Consider the following 9,014-nt stretch of genomic DNA (forward strand, 5'->3'; position numbering starts at 1 on the left):
TCGCTAAAAACCTTGGGTGGCTCATTCATCTTCAATAATAACATTAAGATTTACTGAATGGGCTACAGCCAGAAGTGGCGGGAAGAAGTTGCCCACAATTCTGCTCAGCATTTTTGGAACGGATAAAGTGTCAAATTAGAAAAATTGCTGGTTATGAAGTTTCAGCATGCTTTTCCTCCACAAATATAGTCCGGTGTGACATTTTATATAAATTGCATTTCAGAAAATAAGAAAATGGCATCTTTTATCTCTAACTAGGTTCTGGAATTAATTTGCTCTTTTTTACTTGCATCACTATATTTGTCCTCCAATGGCATATGTTTCATCAGGGCAACCATGTGGAAAACTCAGACACAAAGAAGTATTTGTTTTTTGCAAGAGCAGTGAATAGGGCATTAATGTAATTTTGATGCCAGATAAAGTACTTTGTTATAGCAGAGAGCATAATAATAAAGAGACCTATAGAGGACCTGGGTTTGTTGGCCTTTGTATTTCTTCAATGGTAAAGTGGTAAAGTTGGTTTAACTATTTCAAGCAGCTGAGTGAAGTGTTATTCTTATTATTTCCCCCTTCTGAATGGGGTAGCTTAGAGTAATTTACAGAAAGTTTTAAGTTTTTACTTCAGAAAGTTTAAGTTTCAGCAGACTTGGTCCAATAGGGTAACAATAATAGCATGCGGTTTTGTTGTTGTTTTTTTAAGTCTTGAATGGTTTTTAAGTGCAGGATAGATGCACCCCACAAGGAAGGTCATCAGCCTTGGGGGTATAGCATAAATATTTTGAACAATTTATAGCAATTCGAAAGAGAATTTACACCGAGAAATGGGGATTTATGTGGAGACTTACAGGAAAATAAAGATGAAGATTGTAACAATACTTTAATAGGAATATATTAGATTAAAAGATCTAATCCACACACATTTCAGGATTATAAGAAAATAACAATGGTGGCGAGTAAAGATAAATGGATGAAAAATCAGGAGACTGGACTCTATGACCAATTCAGCAGCTGAGCCCAGCTAGAACAAGTAACAATGGTGGGGATAATGATGCTTGCTCAAGTTATTTCACATGGCTGTTGTGAGATGAACAGTCATTGTACTAGGTAATAATAAAGTTTTTTGAAAATTAGAAATCACTCATCAGTTGTTATTTCAGAGCACGATTAACAATCAGAGATGGACAGATCTTGCCCAAACTAAAAAATAATGCCCCCATAGTACATAGGATTTGGCATTCCACTAAATGTAAGCGGTACCACCTACTAAATCTAGGCTTGTTTCCTGTGGTATCTTGGGTTTCCATATTAAGCTTCAGCTTTAATGTATCCTTTTAAGCAGTTTATGACATAACTCCAGTGTAGGTCCCTGGCAAGGATTATTGAGAGTTATTGATGGGCGGCTCAAAATATAAACTAGATGAAATCTGCACATTCCTCTGTACTCTCTTTGTGAACTCAGCTTCAGGGAAATGTGGGGATGTTTTAGTAAGATCTTCACTAACAAGCTGCTTTCTGAGAGTTGACTGGCTATATGCTACACAGAATCAGGCCCCTGGCTAACACAGACCTAAGTGGAGGGATACACAAAGGAATGAGTTAAATAGAACTATTTTTTAATACAATACTACTTTCTAAGATATTTTAACAAAAAGCCTTTATGGATCAAGACAGAGTAATCACCAATCAACCAACAATGGATTAATCAAAATGTTGCCAGGTTGAGACCCTGGCAAAACTTCATTATAAAATTATTAATTTACAATTAGCATATTAAATTTCATTTGTGTTCAAAGAGTTTGTCGTCTGTTAAATATAATGACATGAAATCTTAATTTCACTATGAATTTCCTTAAACTTCTACCTAGCTTCTGCTGACTTATCCTAAGTCCTAAATAGTGGAATTCAAAGCTCTCTTCATAATCTGCTAAACCTCAGAGTATTAGAAATTTAATTAATCATCATTTTTTATTCTTCCAAAATTTGATTCCATTATTTCCTCTTTTAAAAAGAGAATTACTTAACAACAAAGAGAAAATCCGTTTTGACAATACTTTAGTCTAACAGGAAGCTCTGTAAATATCCAAAGAAACCTCACTCCTCACATATTGCCAAATTTTTTGGCAGACCCAAGATATTGAGATAGTCAGATCTGATTAGTTTTCCCATTCTTTGACATTCAGCACTCCCTCTGTCATAAACAAAATGTAACACAAATTTAAAAATTAAAAATAATTTTACAAGGCAGGAAAACAGAAATAATGAGTCACCAGTTAGAGCTGGAAAAACTTAGTTGTTTATCCTGCTGAAACTTCTGTAACTTTTTATTTTTCTTGAATGGTTAGGCAGGAACAATAGATTGAAAGACCAGTATGAGTCAAGATTCTGGGTTCTATTTTTATTTCCGTATTCTTGCATCTAGTTGAATTTCCCCGTCAACCAAATACTGAAATGTTGCATGTATTGTTGGGCAAATGTTTATATAGGCTTAAGATTCTTGGATTAAAGGTGCTATAAAGGAAAAGAATATTATTGTTATTACTCATGAGAAATAGTTTTAGTGCTGACTTTGGCAGGGTCTGGCTACCTTCATGTTGGATAGCAAAGAAAAGTCAACACACATTCATCAAGCACATTTCTCTGTACTAGTTTCTGACAGCATAAGAGCTATCTGATTGGAAATTAAGAAGACTTCCTTTAGAAATGGATAATTGAGCATAAACAATCTTTCTCATGAAAGAGTGGCACCAGTACATATTCAATAAAGACTTGTTGATTGATCCTCCCCTTCAACCACCATTATATCTGGTAGTTTTATCTTCTATGTAGCCCACCTGAAGCAAGTGGAATAGATTATCCAGGAAGAGCCATTAGAAATATTATTATTTCTCTTTTCTGAGATTCATGTTTGCTTCCAGAGAAACTTACAGGGAATGGTCATGGATCAGCAAGCTACTTGTTTCACAGCATTCTCACAGAGATGAGGTGCAAGGGTGGGTTATCAATTATTAAGTTTAAATTTTATCATCCAAATATTCAATTAGGATTCCTTTCAACTATCAGTTAACAGGAAACCTCTATTAAACAGTTTAAAATAATTTATTATTTCCCAGAGACACAGTTCCTGAGAGCTCTGCCTCTACCTCCTTAGCTCTGCAATGCTTACATGTGGGATTCATTCTCAGATGGACATGGAGGTGGCTGCAGCAGTTTTGGGAATCAGATGCAAACATAACTATGTCCACAGGAAGCAAAGGAACCACACCTTCCTGCGATTTTTTTTTAGGAGCAAGGAAATATTTCCCAGAAACCCCAGCTCCTCCTAGTAGACCTTCCCTCATAGAATCAGGTCACATGTCTTTCCTAAACCACCCACATACTGGCAAGGTGAATGGGATTACATGGTTGGTAGACTAATCAGATAGGGAAGAATTTATATTGGGAGACTGCCACCATGATACCTTTACCTGAGGAATATTTAGTTCAAATTTCTATAACATAAAGCTCCTTAAATACATATTTCATAATTTATCAATCCAGAATATACTCTGACTGTTGTTGAATATATTGCAGTTGCTATTTTTTTAAAAACCAAGATGTTAAAAGCATCTAGTATTAGGGGTTTCTCTTCATAGAACCTGTGTTTTATGGATTCTGTAAGAATGAAACTGAAGGACAGAACCGAAAAGCTACAAAAGGTCATAGCCTTGCATACATTCACTATAGGCTCTGAGACTTCTCAGTCAGTGCCAAAGTAAAGCCGAGGACAAGAAGGGTTGGGGAAATGATTATCCCTGTTTTAGCTAGGCCTTTCACCTCTCTATGCCAAAAGCATTTTTAATCCATCCAATTAATTATGCTATAGTAATGAAGCCAGCACTGTCCAGGGACCTGCGGAACACCCAGCTTTGCTATAGGCAGATGTCATCTTTCATGACCTTCTGTTTAGGTAGCAGGAAGGTCTGGGCTGGGGTCTTTAATGCCTTTTTAACTCTAAGAATATATGATAATGTTCTTTAATTTCTGCTCTCTCTTTTTGGAAAGATGTGCTAATAAGGAAATAAGTTGCTTTGAAGCATATAAACAAGAGAGATCAAACCCACCTGAACAGGACTGGGCCTGGTCATCTCTGGAATAAGTGAGTACAACCTCTCTGAATGAACTCATGACTGAAAGCATTGCTATTTATAAGACCTGGAAGAGATGCAGTGTCTGGATCTCAAACACATTTATTGGTATGTATGTGAGAGAGGAACAGAGGAAAAGACCATTTTTAAAATGGAAAAACATAAATAAGATAATATAGAAAACTGCATTTTTCAATTATTTTTTAGTTTATTTGCTCATTTGATCTTCAAATCAACCTGGTGATGAGGAAAATATATATATTCTTAAGGCCCTCATATACCTCAGATAAGAAATATAAGACTCAGGGAACCAGAGCTATAAAGTAATACTGGCAAAGCCAGCAACAGAATTGGCTCTTTTCAATAAAAAGCATCTTTGTGGGATTCTACCTATTTATTTAAACTATTGAGATGCTCATGTTTGTAAGATGCATTTAAGCTCTAGAAACTGTTAAACAGCTTCTAATAAAGTTTTGGTTGGTTAGGATTCTTAGTTACTCATTCAATACATATTTATTGGGACATTAATTATGTCTCCACATTGAAGCATGTTAATTCATATCTCCTGGATCTTCCCTCTATTCTGAAAAGGCTTCTGGTTGTCGGAGATATTCTGATGATAAGTTTAACTCTCTTCTTGGGATTTAGAGTTAAATGATTACTCTAACCTTTCTACTCTGTACCTTTAAAACAGGAAATAGAATGACTGAAGAGCTCAGACGAAGGCATTTGCCCCATTCCATACTTAATGCCTTCTTGGCAGGATACCCAGTGGAGCTTTTCACAAAACTACCTGTGTAGTCAGAGACAGAAACAGTTTATGTTGCTCCAAGGTCTTCCAAGTTGCTACAGCTATTTAGCTATAAAACTTCCAGGGCAGATGAACACTGCTTTTTCTAGTTACCTTAAATGTCACTATTCTTAATCTTTTAATGTGTTAGTTTGGCTAAGCAAATTCACCAATTTGTTCCATTGTTATGAATCCATGCTCATGCCAGGCACTTTGGTAGCAAAGGACCTTTTAAGAACAGTGATTTAACCCCTCTTGGTCCAAGAAAAAAATGCCCTGGTGGAGGATGGAAACAAGTCCTGGCAGGTAATAGTAAAACCAGTGTTTTCTCCACAGACCATGATGATACTTGTAATTAGTGTCACCTAAATCAAAATGATTAAAGAAAACTCATGTCATTCCAGATGCTCAGTATACACTTCCTCACTGTAAACTAAAGTGACCATTAAGCATCTGAAATGCCTATAATTTGAACCACAGCTGCAAGAAAAGTCACTCAGTTGTGAATTTGTTAGACCATATGTTATTGTACCAGCGTGGGTTTTCTTTCTCAAGGCCCCTATTGCACCCATTGGGATAATTTTTAAAAGAATGACATTAACTTGTGTTCATAGCTACTCCATGAGTAAGAAGGAGCAAGTTAAATAGGAAAAAAAAGTTGGCAAATAACAGCTTTTAAAGATCGAATTAGTCCCATGTTTCAGGTTTGAGCTGTTCAAAGAGTATACTGTTTATCATAACTATATCTCTCACCCCCCATCCCAATATACACACATACACCACATCAATAGCATCAAATGTGGAGAGCTTGTAATAAATGATTTTAGGATAATTTGAAAACCACTATTTAAAAGACAGTTTTCATATCTTCCCACAAATGGAGCTATTTTCCAAGTAAACAGATATATTTAACTATGACCTGGTTTTTCTCAAGTGCCCAAGCCTCTCTTTCAATAGAGAAACAGACAAATGGTGGTCAAACAACCAAAGAAATAAGGGAGACAGGACATCTGGATAATCCACAAAGAGAGTAATTGCTCTTTGGATTACCAAATTGGATTGCACTTTTGACTAGCTTTAACATGCTAAAGAAACTCATGGGTCTTTCTGGTGAATCACTGAGAACTAGCACAGAAGTTTTTTACATAGATGCAGCAATTGTTTTAAAAGCTTAGAAATTAAACTGCCTCTTGGACAGGTCATCAAGAAGGAAACATCTTCCTAACCAGCTAGATCTATTATATAAAAAAGGAAATTTGAACTACAACAAATTCAAAATAAGTTTAAATTTTATAAATTCAAGAATACTATGATTTTTTATCTTAGAAAGTAGTTTCTATCAATCAGATAATATATCTTTTATATCCATTCAGTCTGGGATAATGATGGAGGAACCTGGCACTGGCTATTGAGTATTTATTCCTCATAGAAAATGACTCTCCATTTGGTATTTTGGAAAAATGTATGTCACTTATTATATCTTTCTAAGCCTCTCTTCCAACATTTTCACAATTTCTAAGACATAGTCCAATACTCTATAATGCTATTCTTGGAGACCAGAGGCCAATTTCCATGGAGACAAAACTGCGGACTTCTCCTTGACTAAACTTTCTAAAGCTGAGTCCCATATCAAATACTTATTATTATCAGTTAAGAAACTTCTGAAAAAAACACCAGTTCTTGAGCCCAGCATCAGAGACAATTAAAATGAGAGTCTTTGAGCATGTAACATCGGTACTTTTTAAAAGCTTCCCAAGTAATTGTAATGTGCAGACAGGGTTGAGGACCTCTGATTGGGTCTAACCCATTACTTTACAAATAAGAATATGATGGGAGTTCAGAGAGGTTAAGTGTTTTGTTCCAGGTAACATAGCCTAGTTAATGTCAGAGTTAGAATTAACATATATGTCTGTCTGCCTATGGGCAGCCAAGATTTTATGTCATGTACAATGTCACCTTGCTCATTTAACTTTATTATCATTTCTTCTAGGTATAGTTTACATACAATTTTAATATATAGTTTGATGAGTTTTTAAAAAATTTTATTATTGGTTGATTGGCGGTGGTGGAGAGAAAGAGAGAGAGTAACATCAGTTTGTTTTTCTACTTAATTATTCATTTATTGGTTAATTCTCTTATGTGCCCTGACTGGGGATTGAACCCTCAACCTTGGAATACTGGGACAATGCTCTAACAACTGAGTTACCCAGCCAGAGATGGATGAGTTTTGTTTTATGGTATATAACCATGTAACTACTTCCCCAACCAATATACAGAACCCCCAAAAGTTTCCTCATGCATCTTTATAGTCAATCCCACTCTACCTCCTGCCCCAAACAACCATTAACCTGATCTCTATTCCTACTGCTTAGTTTCATTTGTTCTTTATCTTCATATAAATGGGAAAAAGAATACCTCAGTATGTAATCTTTGTCTAGCTTTTTTTCCCCCCTCAGCAAAATGTTTCTGAGATTCTTCTGTGTTGTTGCTTGTAAGAGTAGTTCTTCCTTTTTCTTATTAAATAATATTCCACTGTATGTGTATACAAAACTGTATAAATACCCATTTATATGTTGATAGATAGTCAACATGTTTTAGTTTAGGGTTATTATGAATAAAACTGCTATGACTATTCATGTAAAAGTCTTTCTGTGGACATATATTCTTTTTTCTGGGTAAATGCAGAAAAGGAGATTTGCTGAGTCACATGGTAAGTTTATATTTAACTACATTAAAAAAAAAACACCTGTTTTCTAAAGTGATGGTACCATTTTATACTCCCACCAGAATCTATGAGACTTCCGGTGGCTGCACATTCTCACCAATATTTAGTATTAGTTTTCTACTGGACTACCACAAATTTAGAGGTTAAAACAATGCAAATGTATTGTCTACTAGTGGTATAAGCCTGGACTCTGACATGGATCTCACTGCTGGAATCTCATTCCTCCTCACTGGAGTTTCTTTCTCTGTGTTCTTCCTGGTGTCATGAACTCAAGCTTCTCAGGCTTTGCAGACTCCAAAGGGAAAGGGGGTCTGGATATGCATTAAAGAGATAGAAAGTGCCTTGATTCAATTTCCCTACCAGCAGGAATTGCTGCCGATTTCCTCTGGCCCTAAGAAGTAAGCTTATTCATCAAAGCAGCATTCAGTTTCACTCACCACACCCCCTCCTTCTGCCCCCACCCCAAAACCTCACAGTCTAGTCTCTTAGAAAGAAAGTGTATTTCATGGGAAAACCATAATGTTGACATCATCATGCTAAGGAGCATCTGGCCCCCTGCATTATGAGAATCACAACTTGAGTGTGAATGACTCCACTTACTGTGAATGGCTCCATCTGCAACAGGTGGCTCTAACCCCAATTAGTTTTTTCTCTCATGAAGGGAATAGACAAGCATGCATATGTTAGGTCTCAGTCCATTTTACAACAATAGCTGCCATATATTGATATATAATTCACTTTGCACACATAATCCTATGTAATCCTCACAGTGACCCAGCATGGTTCATATTATTAAACATTTCACAAAGAAACTGAGGCTCAGGGAGTTAGAAAATTGCCCAAGCTCTCATAGATGGTGAACAATAGAGCTGGCATTTGAGCCCAGATCTATCTGTCTCTAAAGTTTATGATTTTATCACTGTATTGTGCTACCTCTAAGCATGAGGTGAGCAGAGATGAAACCAAAGGAAATATCACAGGATTTTGGAGTTTTAAACTAGATGCCCATGTGCTTATCAGCTTGTTAGAGCAAAAACTAAAGCAGATTTTAAAAAATCTTTCCCTCCCTTTTCCCCTTTCACCTTCCTCCCTCCCTCACCCCTTCATTCTTCCCTCCTTCCCTCTTTTCCTTTCTTTCTTTCCTCCCTTTCTTCCTTCCTCTCTTTCTTTCTTTCATTATGAAACACCAATAGTAATCACAGAAGAATCAGAAATAATAGGCTATAAAACTGCTTCGACCCGATGTCTGAGTAAAAAGCCATGAGAATATTCTATTGTTTTATGATCCCATTTAGAGTGAACATTATATTTATGGCTTTTTCCCTGAATACACATTAAGGTAATATTGAACTTTTGGTAAAAATTATACCATACA

The sequence above is a fragment of the Pteronotus mesoamericanus genome, unplaced genomic scaffold, assembly GCF_021234165.1.
Source record: "Pteronotus mesoamericanus isolate MK-2021 breed Mesoamerican mustached bat unplaced genomic scaffold, CSHL_Meso_final scaffold_85, whole genome shotgun sequence".
Classification (NCBI taxonomy): Eukaryota; Metazoa; Chordata; class Mammalia; order Chiroptera; family Mormoopidae; genus Pteronotus; species Pteronotus mesoamericanus.